Here is a 15,815-nt window from a genome sequence, read left to right on the forward strand (position 1 = left end):
TCTTTAACCTATTTTAATAAAACCGTTATCCATTTCAGCTATAATTTACTTTCAATGTATGTTATTTGGCATTCTTGTAGCTTCTTCTTCTTCTATTTGGCGTAAACATCCTACGAGGACATGCCGGCCTATACAGCTTTTAAGATTTTATTCAATACCACTTAACCAGATAGTCAGTCCTAACTACGGGGGGACAATCCATTCCGGGCTTGAACCCATTACGAGCGTGTTATTGATTCGTTCGAGTTGACGAATGTACCACGGGACCGTCTCCTACCGCATACTTGTAGCTAACACCTTTGGAAATGGCTACAGGTCTCACCTGGATTGCTGTTCATATGAAGTTCTTTACAGATTGCTTTACAGAAGTTCTTTAAAGTAACAACAAGTTAGAAACGTTTTGCAGTACAAAATAGTTTGTAATTGAAATCGTGTGCGTGGTAACCTTGATTCATGTACCAAAATAACAATTTGTTTACACCACTCGATTACTGTGCACTAAGCATAAATTGTTGTTTTTCTATATATTTACAAAACATTCATGAAAGCTAGCAATTTTCTTTAAATATTGAGAATATGATTTTATAGATTTTTAAAGTGCGTTTTTTCAAATTCAAAGCGAATGATTTTCTTAGCTAAACAACTGTAAATTGTGTTTCACAAAATAAGATTTATTTCGACCTGTGAACCACTTTAACTGTAAGTTTTGATTGAAATCAAACAAATTTAGCTGATTCTCATGGTTCGGCAGCAAATAATTTCACTGTCTATCATAGAAAAACTGGTCCTTTCTTGAGTGGACATCTTACCAGGCGTTCCCATCCCGACCAGACATTCAACCAATCATTTCGAATTCAGGCTTCCCTTCCCTGCTGTGCCGTTGTCACTTTTACTTACCTTCCGCCGACGGGTGCACTCCCAATCTTTCAGCTAGGCCATATTTCCCACGAAGCCTGTGGTCAATTGAACGGAAAAGATATCCCATTCCTTTCAAAACCTCCTGTTTTGTCGCATCTCAAGCGTGAAAGAATCTTCGCTAACCAAGACAAAAAAAAGTCCTACTGGCATGCGACAACGACGACGACGACACCCCACGGCGCTAAAGGCAACCACTAAGGCAATAGATAACACGTTCTGCGTGTCCGTACTTTTCGAGATCGGTCGGTGTGTTTCGTTTGCTGGGTTGCTAGGGCAGATTAAAAGAGACAAATTCGGTTGTTGCCGCATGGCAGACCACATAACTTCCACCCTCTGTTTCTCTTTCGCTCTCGGGAAGGCACTTTCGATGCGCTGTTTGGAAACGATCCAACCCAGATGGGAGCAAAGCTCTCCCACGGGTAGTGATGGCACGGTGAGGGAGGATGTTGTCTATCTCAAACCTCCTCTCTGGCGCCAGTGACAATATCTTTAGCTCTACTTAATGCAGTTTTTTTTTTGTTAGATTATGTGTATGTGTGTTAAGCTGAAAATAAACTGAATTTATTTCCGTTTGTTCTTAAGCGATTTTTTGCTCAGGAATGCAAGCGGTACGACATCACCTTTGCTTGAAGGTAATAATCAAGCCAAGATACACGAAGTGATTATCCCTCACACACACACAAAATCAAATGTACGAAATAAACACGTGAAAATCGTTTGGGCAAATGTGTGCATGTTTGTGTGTTGCCATGACAATTTCGCCCTCCTTTATTTTTAAATCGATCGCGACATAACCTACTTTGGTCTCAGGGGTTTCTTTAGCCGCTTTTCTTGAGCTAAAATTAAGTTCAAATTTATACGATTTTGATGGCATCCCGGGTGTGCTTCCTCGTACAACTCCCCAATAACCTTTCATGCAACCGACTCCGAGTGCTATCGGAAGCTTCATTTCCTGCCTTCGGCACAACGAACCTCTCGTTCCCGTCCCGGTCTTATGGGTCGTCTTGCAGGAGCCATTTCCGTTTCAGTCGGATTATTCGCTTACCTTGATTTTTCTTCAGCAAACGTGAGCGGGGGCACCATGGATCGGAAAGGATCGGGATGGAACATAAAAACGATAATAAACTGTTATTAAAACTATCCCCAACCCGGTTGTAGTTGGTTGTGCAAGAGCGGAAGCTTTTGTAGCTCGATTTCTGGACCAGGTTAACAAATGTAAAATCGTAAATTTGACAAGCTTATTAACTGAGAGGGAATGAAACTAGAGGGAATATAAAAAAAAACATCATCTCTGTTATTTTCTTGTCCGTTACACCTCATATCGACCAAGAGCTCAAATAATCGATCGGTGTGGTAAAAGTTTCGCTTGATCGAGAAGAAAAGTTTCCATTTCAAATTTAAGGGAAACAATATTAAACAAACAGACAAACTAATGTGCAAATCAACAGAATCAACAACAAAATAAAACACCATCTCCGCTTATCGTTTGTGATTTTTTTTCTTTCTATCGTTTATTCCCCAAAGTGGACTACACCACTGCCGCTAAAGTAACCAAACATCACCAATTCCTTAACGAAGGCAACAACGGTAAAAGCCAAAATTAATAAAACATTTTCATGGTAAGAAAACTTTATCATTTTCCGAAGCGTGCGCGCCCGCACCCACGGTCAGTGGTATGGGTGGACTGGGCACTCTTTTGTCACTTTTGATGACGATGGCGGTCCGCCAGAATATAGCAGTAAATGACATGGCGGCGTCGGGTATACTGAGAGGGCAACCACCCATTGTGGCCAGTTTTTCTTCAAACTGTGCGGAAGCAGGATAGGAAATGAGACCGGAGAATGAGTGGAAAAAGATTTGTTGAAATTCTTTCAACGACTTCTACTGGCGACTGTGTATCGTGGCGCGTGTGTACTGGAAATGCTATCGAAGATGTTTGCGTTAAATCCACGCAGTAAGTAAAGCCGCCAAACCAGCACCAACCCGACGAGCCGAGCCGGGATCAATTGAACCAGCCATCGTAGAACACGGCAAACTGCGACCGCGGCATCGGGGATTTCAAGCCGCAGAAAAGTTCGCCAATCCATTCGCGTCGCCGCCTTCTGTTTAGTTTGGAGCAATTGTTTTTCCCTGCCAACCATTTCCCTCCCGTTTCATTTCGTGTGCGTGACCAGAGCGCCAGTGGGTCCGCTCCTGCCCGGTCCAAGATGGATTGTTATTGTTGTTGCAAAAGTTAATTTCCCATGTGAGTAATGGATTTTTGATTCAATATGCGTTCCGTTTGTGTCGCGTGATGGTCGTTCTCTTTTGCTCTCTCGTCTCTCTCTCCCTCTTTCTCCCTCTCTCTCTCTCTTTCTCTATCTCTCTTTTTCGCTTCATCTTGCACTCAGTCACGGGATGTTGTCGAGCGTTTTGGCTAGTTTGTGCGTTTTGTGTGTGTGTGTGTTGTTGCTAGCTGGAGGTCGATGGTTCGCGCAGTATATCTCCGTTTTTAGAGCAACGGGTAAAGCGGTTCGGTGGTATTTGTTTTGCTTTTTGATTTTCAGTGCTTATTTATTCATCCCGTCCGGTCAGCAGAGACTAACAACGAAAACGAGTATTTTAGTAGATGAAAGCTTTCATCTATGCGGAAAAATGAAGTGTTTATTTTACAGTAAGACATGAAAAAGAAGAAATATTTGTGGTTTTATCTACTTGAAAATGTTGTATACGTTATTAAACTTGAAAAACTTTCCATTATTTTTTGTAATATGGCTGCCCAAATAATTTTTGCAGATAACACAATAATAATTTAGGCTGAATCTTAATTGCGATGGTGTGTGAATTAGCACCGGCAACCAACTTAATTGAAATCCAAGTTGTTTGATACATTGTTAGTCACAAATTAACAAAATTTTACCAAACAATTAACCTGATAAACCAAAATTGTTACCAATACCAATTTTTTCCACCATTTTATGAAAAATCGCATTTAGCAGACACAAGTTTTGTTTTTGTAGACATGAAGATATTTCGCGGCCATTTAATATATATGCCGAGAAATAAGACAATACACTAGTTAATCAATTAAAATGAGAAATAAAATAGGAAGTATTTGAAACAATGAGCAGCAACTTTTGCAAAAAAGTATACTTGATTATAGTCATTTACAACCTAAACAATGATCGTAAAGAAGCGCAGCCTAATAGCATGTATATTATCAATTCAAGTTACTTAAGGCTTGTTGAGTCCCTCTAAGTCCCTTGAGTCCCTACGGATAGTCTATGTTTGTTGTTTTGTTGTTACTATCAATGTTTAGAAAAATGTGTTAATGCAATTAATCCCAATTTAAATCGGCTGTCCGAAATTTAAAAAAATGCTTCGTTTTCCGCACAAGAATTAATTAAATGTTTCAATGAAATTCAGAACACAATAAGATAAAACACTAATTTTTATTCGTTGATAAGTACTTGCATAACAGATTCCAATTTAGTTCAATACAATATGTATTTTACGAGTTCAATAGGAATTATTGAAGAAATAACACTGGCGTTTTTTGAAGCAAAACTGCTAGGAATGCCTCTGGATGGGCGAAAGAAAATATTTATTTGATGTAGTATCAGGGCCTACTAGGGATCAAACACATTCTAGTACATCGTGACAATTTAAAAAAAAATGAAAAGCGGCATTGCCTGGATATGAAGAAAATCAATAAAAACATGCCGAATGTCCGATATTTGAAGCTGTCCGTAATTAGAAACATTGTTGGTTGTATATTGTAGCACATGGTTGCGCTTCGATTTCACCGCAGAATAGAACGGTAAATGTAAAATTAAAAAGAAGAAATTGTATAAAATCATAATTTGCATAACTTAAAATTTAACAATAATGGCATGGCCTTCGGCGAACTATTCAGTCAATTACTTCCATCATTTTAGGATATAGAAGTCTCCTCCAATCAAATAACATAAATGTGTTATTTAACTCAAAAATGTTTCCATGAAAAACTAATTTTCTAAATCCACCCTTTGGAGTGCTAAGTGTAAGGTAATTAGATACATCACAATCTACTTGGAATCTTCACAGGATGAGCATTATCATTCGCGCTCGGTAGGTGATTAGCACGAAACGCAATTCAATTCAAAATAATATAATTCCACTGCACTTTTCCCTGCCCCACACGGTTATTGCCAGAAGCGATTCCAGCGAGCCACTGACCGGAGCCACTTCATAGCTGTGGTCTTCCGAACGGTCAAAGACAGATAGGATGGGAATTGGTAGCAACAAAACGGTACAAAAAGAGTGCGGCCAACTGATAATAAAAAGCAAACCAATGACAGCTGCTGGCGCACGATGAAATATGATGCTCAAGGGGCATGGAAGCGCTGTTGAAATTGAATTTCACCAGTAATGTGAGATAAAAGCTCATTCTTTTATGTTTGTGACTACGTACATATACACACAGCCATGCAACAACATGAATGGCAAAAGGAATAGCTTCTCGCACCTGAACACACACACACTTAGAGCAGCAGCAGCAGCTACGTAATAATAAATCAATAATGAATCGAAGTGAAGAGCGCTGCCCCGACGTCACGTGGAACTCCCATATCGCAGCGGGAAGGGCCTCGCGAGGGTTTTCAAGCATCCCGATAACAACCACAGAACAAAAATGCGCACAGTGTTGCTGATTGTTAAATATCGCCGTGAAAACACCACTGCCATCGCCCTTCACGCTTGGCGTCCCCAAAAGGGAATAAACCTAAATTCTTCATTAATTATATCACGTGCCTCGGGTGACAAATGTGAAGCATTATGATGCCACTCGGTGGAATTCTGCTTTTCATTTTAATTTTTCACACTTCAAGAATGGCTGGCGCTTTCGAAGCCAGTAAGAGTAGCAGCAGGTGGTGGTGATGATGGTGATCCCTTCTGGCCAGTGTTTCCCGCTTCGTTTGCAAACCTTGTTCTCTTTCTCTCTTCTCTCTCTGTCTTTCGGTAACGGTAAACAATGCAGTACGAAATGAAGCTATTGACATTAGCGCAGCTAATAAACTGATAATGGTGATGAAAAACTCGCCAGCCCGTGGGTCTGTCTGTCTCCCCCTCACGCCTAGGGTATCCAAGTGAACAATGAATGGTAAATGAAAAACGCCCCCGTGTGGGAGAACGCAGCACGAGTGCGCGAAAAACACGACCCGCTACGGTGCGATAAAAAATGATCCTTCGGGCTGCAAAACCATTTCACAAATGAATACACCGGACCCCGGCATAGGGAAATAATTCATCTTCGTACCGCTTCACGCCGGTGCCGCGCGCTGTGGCAATTCTTCAACGAAACCCGGCCACACAGCGTAGCGTTGGAGACTTGGTGATGGTTCTCGAATAGTGTTTTTTTCGTCTTTGGTTTGCAGTCACACAAGGGCGGCAGCATGTTCTCTCGCTATTCGCAAAAGGGGCGCACGTGGTAAAGCGCATTGTCTGAAAGCGTGGTTTCACTTCAGTACCCCAAGCGGGGTGGTATTGAAGGTAGGGATGAAGGAGCAAGCACAGCAAGCATACTGAATGAGCCGGAAGTGATCTATCACTCGACCTTGCCTCCAACATCGCATACAGACAATCGAATGACTTTCGGTCTCGTGCGCTCTTCGAGTCTTTGCGAATGGGAATGGCGGCTTAAGGAAGGAACACGTTACCGAACTTCACTTGCAGCAGAGCGCTGATAGCTATAAAAGAACATTCCAAGTTAGTGCCTGCAGGCTGCTAGTGTTAAAAAAGAACAGTACCAGCTTAAGGCAGGCACTCGAACTAGTTAGAGCGTACGCAGCACTGCTCTGATCTGCACAGCACGTGATCCAGCCCTGTTGGGGGCTCAGTAGCCCTCATGAACCGAACGCTTTATTGTTTGAAAATTTACCTGTGCTTCGCGTACGGTAAGCAGCTAAAGGTATCCTGCCGAGTCAGTCGGTGTGTGATGGTTGTTCCTTCTTTTTTAGAATGCACAAAACAACTCACAAGACCAAGAGGTGCTCGGATGTGAACCATTCATACCCGGCTGTCATTAATCAGTTTCAGGTTTGGCACCATCTTTCTCCACCGGCACTCCACCGATGGGTGTCCATGTGCAAAAGGTGCCATTTATTGGTAACTGATTGATTGTTTTGCTTTTTGATACGCATCCGATGAGTGTGGCCAAGATTTGAAGTCAAGAATGCGCAGTCGGGAAGAACTACTCAACAACAGCGGGAACGCAGTCAATATGGTATCGCCGAATGAGAAGTTACGGACAATTGATCGACGAGAATATTGAACGATTTCCATCAATTTCTCCACACACGCACAGAACCATACGTATAAATTTGCTCGTCCATCCAACCGTAGTGTGTGCGGTGTTCGAAACCGTGGATAGCGTAACCGTACACACCGAGTGCTTGGAATGGGCATCAAAATACGATCCGAGTCGTCGACATCATTCTAACACTCTGTCACCAATTCCCCAATGTTGGTGGCGCAACTCGACAAATTTGTCACCTTCAGTTTTGGGAAAAATGGTTTTATTTGTTTCCATCTCTCATCCACTGGGTACAGCATTTGGCATTGTTTTGCATCGCATTGACACGATATGTAACACGTGTTTGCTGGTGGAGCTCTGGTGCCATCCCTTCACAGCCCACGACGGAGCGGGTTTGATTTATGGACCCGGCGATACAAAAAACTGATTTATAAATCGAATTCATTGGTATCGGATTTCTTGATGAATGTGATGCTGATTGCTACGTTACGTTGAGCGTGTTGGTGCGAAATCGGCACCGGGATCAAATGGTTGAGACGATAAACGTATGGGACGATTATCGTTAGTAGATTATGGTTTTCTGTGCTGCATGCTCCTTTATTTGTTTATTCTTTTGATGATTTATGTATTCAGCATGTTTTGTTGAATTGTGTCGAAATATTACAAAAATATTCTAAATTTTTTAAATGTGACAACATTATAATATGTTGGTTGTATTACCTTTAATTTTGCATCACTAGATTTTTTGTCGTTTTTCAACCGCCAATTAAAAATGTATGATGACGATCTGTAAGAGAAAAAACATAAAGAACATGAAATTATGAACTTAGTTATTCATTTGAATGTTTATATGGCACATATTAATTAATCTAAAAGCATATCTTTTAAACAAGGTCTCGAATCAACATTCCGAGCTGTACACAAATCTAAATGTTATTGCAGGGTTTACCAAGCCAATCCGGCATCGTCAAAGCGTTGTCGGTCACCGTAAATACTCTTTCGAGTGACGTAAACTTTCAATTGGGCACTGTCATTTCTATTCGGGCCTTGTGAAGAATGAAAATGACGCACCATTGAAGGTTTTAAATCGATAGCTCCGGTGTGTTTGATCCATTATGTTGTTTAAAAATAGGTAGTTTGCGTGTTGTTTAAATAAGAATATATTAATTTTAAAATTTTCACATAAGTTAATTACCAAAAAGATTATATTATTTAAACAATATAAAACCATATTGCAATGGATGGGCTTGAATTAAAGATTTGGAATAAAAATTTTTTGTATATTAACTTAAAAATAGTTCATTTTTAACAGATTAGATAAACCTCAAGCAAGAAAGCTTTTTTAAGGCTCCAAAATGAGCTTTTTTAAGGCTCCAAAAATCCAGAGTAAATTGCATTAATTGGTGACTATGCTCGATTCATACTTCACTAGGCCCGAATAGTAATGACAGTGCCCAAGTAAGAGCTTACGTATTCGGGTGACGTATTTAAGGCGACCGATAACGATTTGAAAATGCCGCGTTGGCTAGCTAAACCCTGTAATGTAAATACAGGGTTTTTAAAAAAAATAGTTTAAACGTTCTTCCTTATTTGGTTCAGCTTTATCTCTCCAGTCGTGCAAGTCAACGGTACAGTTTGGGATTTGCTCATCATAAATACAGTAAATTAAATTATATGATTGTGTTAAGCAAATCAATAAAATTGGTTTAAAATGTTTTGTCAAATTAATAAGCTCTTCTTCCTCTAATTCGGCCCCACAACAGTGTTCGGTCAAGGCCTACCTGTACTAATAGTGGGCTTGGCTTTCAGTGACTTATTGGTTTACATATAGCAGGATAGTCAGTCCTACGTATGGCGGCACAGTTCATTCGGGACTTAAACCCATTACGGGCAGCAAACTTACAACAGCATGATAGGAGTTCCAACGACCCGACGACATTAGCGTTAGGATTTTGTTTAGGAGAAAAAGAGATAGTAGAAAAGGGAGAAAAGATATGTAAAAAAGATAAAATGGTCTCGAAAGACAAAGTCGGGCATTATTGTAAAAGAGCCGGCGGAATAAAGAGAATTTTCTTTTTTGGCAACGACTAAAGTACCACAAAAAAACCTTTTAAGTGTTCAGCATAAAATTATTTTCCGCTTTGTTTTCTCTCATATTGCGATTAACATTCATTGTAAACGAAAATAAATAAATAAATACATAAATATATCAAAAATTTTGGCAGAATTATTGATGTTTATATACTCTGGTGTGTCAAAATTAAAAACTTTAATTCTAAAGTTGGACTAGCCAGCAATGTGGCAAAGCTGATGAAGATACTTTGAAATGAATTCCTGGAATTTTGTGATTGTTAAGTTTTTTTTCGTGGTTCTAAAATTGGCGTGCACTTTTGGTCTAGCCATTTTTCTTCCCTACGACCCCGAGTTTAACCGGAATCATGCGAAATCCCAACAAACAAACATCCGTCCGGGGCAATTCTTGGCACAATTCATCTTCTGACCCGGCACTAATTGATTCCGCATTGGATGTCTAATGAAATTCCCTTCAAATCAACGGATGCAGTCTTGTGAACTTTCCCTTCACGAACGAGTAGGTACTGCTGCATTCCGCCAAAGCGATATGAAAGCAATCACTAACGACGTACTGCTTCACCAAGGAAGCGAACATCTTACGGAAATGCTTTCTGGTGCCCGTGTCCGCATCCGCTCATCCGGTGGCTATGTTCCCCGTGCTGTAAATTACTCGTTCTCGTGCTCCATTAGCGAGATAAGGATGTTTGTGTTGCAGTTGGAAAAACATGATTGAGCTCTCTTTTTTTTCATCGCTTTCGCCGCTGTTGCCCCAAAAGAGCAAATATTACAGCGCGATCCTTTTACCGAGGGCGAGTGGACGGAGTTGGCGAATAGCAAGAGTACAACTGCTGTAAACAGAAAACACTGCAAAATACAGTTATTCAGGTCAATTTAGTAAATTCAATTTTACTTTGCACCTTTCGACACTCGAATCCGGCACCTGCGAACAACGCTCTGTGCACAACGCTAGGTTGAGCTGCCGGCGGGTACGGCATGGACGACGGATTTTCCCTACAACTAACAAAGGCGTAAGGCCTGCTCGCTCGCCCACCCATCATCATCAACTGAAAGCTAGAACGTGTTATTCCGTGTTTCGCGAGGTTCTACGCTTGCCGGAAATGGTCCAAGAAGCGATCACGATAAGGAATGGGATAGCAATGGGCCAGGCCAAAGGGAAGACAACATCGTCGCCTAGCTGTGTCTGTGTCTTCCTCCCTGTTAGGTTGTTGGTTTCAGTGCAAAGTTTTTCCCTTGGACAGGCGTAGCTATACTTCTGGCTTTACTCCATTCAACCTGTCGTTACACACGTGAAAGGCATATTCCCACGGTTCCCTCAGGGTCCGTAACCAAGGGTGTGGAAAATCAACGCCAATCGCCCGTTGTTGCATTACAGCGCTTTTAGAAAGCCGTTTTGTATGGTTTTGTCTGAAAATTTCCTTTCTTTTTCATAGCACTATTTGGCTCAGCAGCAAGCCAATCTGAAAAAAAAAAAACATTCGGCTCAGCTTACGGATGTATTGGGTTGCACCGTATTTCTTTCTCTTGGTTTCGTGACAGTTCACCCTGTCCTTCGCAACAATCGTTCGCCCAAACCAGCGACATTGTTAAACAGAAGACCACGGAATACACAGTTTGTGTTTTTCCTTCCATCGTGTTCTTCCGAAGCTATCCGGAGTAACTAGACAGCTAAAAAGTGCAACCGCTACTGTTCCGCCCCGACAAAACGACCCTCGAACGGCCACACCAAAGTGGACCGAAAGCCACTGACTACCGACAGCTACAAACAAACCTCGGGCGCACCATTTTACGAGCTGCAACTTTTTTATTGGCACTATTCTTGGCGGTGAGAAAATTACATTGCCCAGCTTCCCGACGCTTCGCGGTTTCGGATTTCAGACCTCGTTTCCGCTAGCGGCGTCCCACACCGATCCACGCTTGTCCATAAGTCCCTCGGGGAGGGTTTGCTTTTCAAGTCACACGACTTTGGTGTCAGAGATTCTTTTTTATCACCTTCACCCACCTACCAGAAGCAACTTCACCCACCGTACTGATTATGCTGGGCATGGTCGGCACAATATCCGGCCTTCCGGGGTGGGACTGCTTAGCCTGGAGCACCTACCGGAGAAACAGGAAACCAACTTCAACGGGGCGCCGGACAAGTGCATCGAAATTGAACTACGATTTAAGCATCATTTAGCTGTGGGTTTTTGCTGTAAAATTGATTGGTTGCCGTGCAGACATAAACACACAAGCACATACACAAGAGACGCAGTGCTTTTAGCTGTAATTGGAAATTCCACTTTATTTAACACGGGGTCGTTGTTGCTGAATTGTACGGTGAGGGTAGGATTGGAACCGCCCAGCGATGGTGTAGAGAGAAGGACAAAGAAACCGTGAGAGTGAGGTGGGTGGTTTTTGTTGATTGGTGATTCGAATCGAATTGAATCGAATAAACAATATTGCAAGGAATTGAATTTCCGTCGAATGGAAAAGGAAGCTTAGCGTACTGGCTGTTGGTATACGTTTGATTTACTAGCATTTTGGCGTATTACGAGTAGCTCCGGAATCTAATCAAATTTGATGAGTATTGTTTGGGAAGCAATGCGATTGCTAACAATGTAGTTAGTTTGTTGTGAATTCAAAGGAACCGTTAAAGGTGATGTACTTTTCGATGGTTTATATGGCTAAAAACATAATAATTTCTATATTGTTGCATCCTGCAATATTATTCACTGCATGTAAGACTTTAATGTAAATGAGATCAATATGAAAATTTAAATGATAAGAGTTCTTTAGCATTCTGAAAATGTATACGAAATGTATATAAATTTAAAGGTGAATTAATTTATATATTAGCTTTTTAAAATTTCATTACATTATGACTAAAATTAGATATTCGCACATGAATTTAAATGTATGTAAGAAAGAGATGACGGAGGGCGACGAAAACTTGAACACTGGAGAACATTACTGGACACAACCATGTCATGTATTTGTCACGTAACGCAACAGCCTGTCAGAAATGTGTTCTTGCATTTAAAAAAGTTTTTGAAGCCTTTATATTTGTTAAAAAAGAATTATCATTGTACTTAAAATATTTCCTTAAATATTGCTGTTTACATTAAATACATATGAAGCTAGTATATGAACTAATCCTTTTCAAGGCTTCTTCCATATTTTATCCATTTTAATTCAAACAGACTAGATTTCAAACAATAAACCTCTTCACTCAAGTGCCTTAATAATGCAGTCGAGCCTTTAGGCTATAAAGCGCATTGTTCCTAACACTTAACCCACAACAGCAAACTAAGAGTGTTGTTTATTTCCTGGAAAGCTGTTTAGCACCTTCCATTCCAGTATCATAAATAAATACTTGCTTCAATGGCGCACTATTCAACGAATCCAGTGCGAAAAACCAATTTGGGTGCCGTGTTGTAGTACCGTTGCTAGTGTGCTTTATAATCGCAGGGAAACTAAGCCATTACCGCTCTTAAACGTGCCCGGATCAAACTTTGCGAGCTTTCAGCTGTACCTCTTACCCTCCCGGTGAAATAGTACTCAAGCCTTGTGTTGGAAAATTACACTAGCTGATACTACAGTAGAGCAGTATCCGAATGCATGCATTCGTGGATGATTGTAGATCCTCATTTCATCCTGTTACATTCCCAAGATGGGTGAGATAATTTGACACCAATACGATCGTACTTCTAGCGACCACACACCTACGCCAGGTGTGAGTATAATATCGATGCTACCCACCGACACCCATCGATGCCCAACAAGCCCGGGTACGGGGTCATTAAGGGCAAATGGTTTTGGATTGGCAGTTCAAAGAGAAAACCCACACGCTCGTTACACGCACTCATCCCAAGCGCTTTGATCAGCGTGGCAAGCGTAGTGCTTCGCGATTCACTGCAAGCTATGCACTTCATTCTCAACTGGAGTGACTCATCGTGCTGAGATTAATTGGAAAGTATAGCAACTATTTTTTTAAAGCAAATCTGCTCACTGATTTCATCACCTAATACGATGGCGACATCATCCGCAGTTGAAGCAACGCACCAGTCGATGAGCGAACATTATCCGGAATGAAGGCGAATGTCCTCGTCCCGGAACAACTGGCTTTGCTGTACTTTTACTTCAATACTCGCGCTATAGTTTCTCTTCCACCCGGTGCTCATAGTTATCTTGGACGTCTGCGGCGACGGTACTACAAACATTTGCAGGAAGTTGAATATGCGGCAGCGTACCGCATACGTGAGACCAACATCTATCTTCTTTGCTAGAGGCGGGACGACCCTTGCGGCGCATAAATTATGAACCGTTCGTTAATGGTGTGCCGGGTAAACAAATTTATAAATTATCAGATTGATTACGCGCCGTGCGTGCGCTTACGCCGTCGCGGATCGTGTCCTTTACGGTTGGCGGTGACAACCATCCCCACGGTGCCTGACATCATGCATCTCCAAGGCTCCATTAAAGGTTGCTGGTGGGGAAGCGGAGAGGTTCATACCGTGCCTTGGATCGAATTATGATTGCGTGCGGTGGCAGGAATTTATGCCTGCCGTTGTATCCGTTTCCGTTTGCTGATTGCCCGCAATGAGACACAATTTAGTCGCTATCGTGCTCGTCCGTCCTGTTCCCCTCATATTGCGGTGGTTGTGATGCTCACCCGGCACACTATATCTCTTCCATCTTTCGGCGCAGCGTTCGGTTCGGTTGCTGAGTAGCATCGCACACACCATCGCACATCCGGAGCGCGCGCGTTTGTTTGCCGAGGTGTTGGTGCCGAGTGTGGCTGTGTTGCGAGTCACTGTTGTCAGCTTTGTCAACTAACGTTCGTCGCCATGCACCCAAACCATGCCATACCCCCTACCCGCTGCTAGTACGACACCGCCAACACACATTAATGGATGTGTGATAAGGTGAAAACTGAAAACCGGGCTTCTGTTGGGCAGCAGCAGCGGCGAGTTGTGGGCTGCGTGCACGGGTGTCGTATTAGGTTTCCCCAAGCCCGAAAGCGAACAGGACAAGCGTGAAATTTACATGGCCGGCAGTGTGCAAACACCTGCAAATGTGATCTTCACCTCAGTGTGCCACCGATAGCAAGTGGACGACTGGAACGAGCTTCCTCTGCACGGTAAATGACTTATCTAATTGTAACTGTGGTCGACGGTAGGGAGGAATTGTGTGTAAACAATTGTACTGTATGTGTAGCACGATTGCAAAATTGTCTGCAGTAAGGAGATTCAATTTCAGATGATTTGCTGTACCTGCTTAATACGATTTATTGAAATATGTTTCTATTGGTTGGTTGGTATTGGTTACGTACGTTTTCAACATTATGGGTGTAACTTAAAATTGGCTATCGCATTTTTGTTATTGAAATGCTTGTTTTTTACATCTGAAGCTTTAAATAGTTGAATTTATGCTCAAATACCTACATTACATAGTGCCAGTGAGTGATCGACCCAACTCACCTGACCATTTTTTTCATAGTTTGCAATTATTGTTTATTGCACTCCTTGCAAGCATGCCATTAGACATATCGAGACAAATTCACGCCGTGAAGCGTAAAATAATAGTAAGAATCAACATGGCTAAAACTTTTCACGCCTAAATGTATGTACCCAGTTGCCATCCTGTTTGGTGGGATAACATTCGATGAAGTGCCAAAATTTTCGGGCACCCACACGTAAAAATGTTTGCCGTGAAACTGAGTGTGTTTTGTATCGACCTGTCATCATCGATTATCATCGAAAGTCATCGGCGCGACGCTATTTGGCGAGTTCTCGAATAATGTAAGAAAAGTCAGTTAATTTTAAAAAGATTTCTTTCAAAGGAAAAATGTCGCTCACGGCTACTAGTGAGTGTAACACATGCATTATTAGTACGTTGAACAGGTAAACATAAAATTGCTAGCATTAAAATTACTGATTGCTTATCATAATCTATGGCAGTATGTGTCCTATTGTTAAGGCAGAATGATTTTTTAAATTCAGTTTTAGTAACTAGTAAAGAATAATTTCTTCTGCTTCTTCTTTTGGTACAACAATCGTTTTCGGTCAAGGCCTGCCTGTGCCACTAAAGCATTTAGATTTCAGTGACTTATTGAACGGTCTATTTGCAGCTTGAACTCATGACGAGCATGTTTTGGTACGCAGTAAATGGTGAATGACCGAATAGCTCAAGTTGATGGACTGGGTAATAATAAAACATTAATTTCAAGGTTATGTAATAATACATTTTGTTTGATGTTTATATCTAAATTGGTTATGAGGCTCAAGTTTTTGACACATTTTGCAATAAAGCTATGAAACAACTTATTTTGTTGAAAAAATCACCATATTTATTGGCTCCTTTTAACCAAAATATTTACAGTAACCCACTCTACAACAACAGTAATCAATTTCCTACTGCGTCAAAATGGACATCATGGGTAAATAATTGTCAGCTACGCGATAAAGAGGTCCACTCGCAATAGATGCTTAAATTTAGCAACATTTTCTCACCCGTGAGTGGCACTGATTGACGCTAATGGTTTCCACCATCC

General features: G+C 41.5%; 1 protein-coding gene across 1 annotated transcript in view; it reads right to left on the reverse strand.

Moving 5' to 3' along the window:
• LOC120900529 (neural-cadherin-like) overlaps positions 1-15,815 on the reverse strand; it is a 267,774-nt gene that overhangs the window by 172,843 nt on the left and 79,116 nt on the right. The window contains exon 3 of the mRNA XM_040307637.1: positions 7,910-7,976. The gene's annotated coding sequence lies outside the window, so the exon portion shown is untranslated. The remainder of the gene's footprint in view (positions 1-7,909; positions 7,977-15,815) is intronic.

Source organism: Anopheles arabiensis, chromosome 3 (genome assembly GCF_016920715.1).
Source record: "Anopheles arabiensis isolate DONGOLA chromosome 3, AaraD3, whole genome shotgun sequence".
Taxonomy (NCBI): Eukaryota; Metazoa; Arthropoda; class Insecta; order Diptera; family Culicidae; genus Anopheles; species Anopheles arabiensis.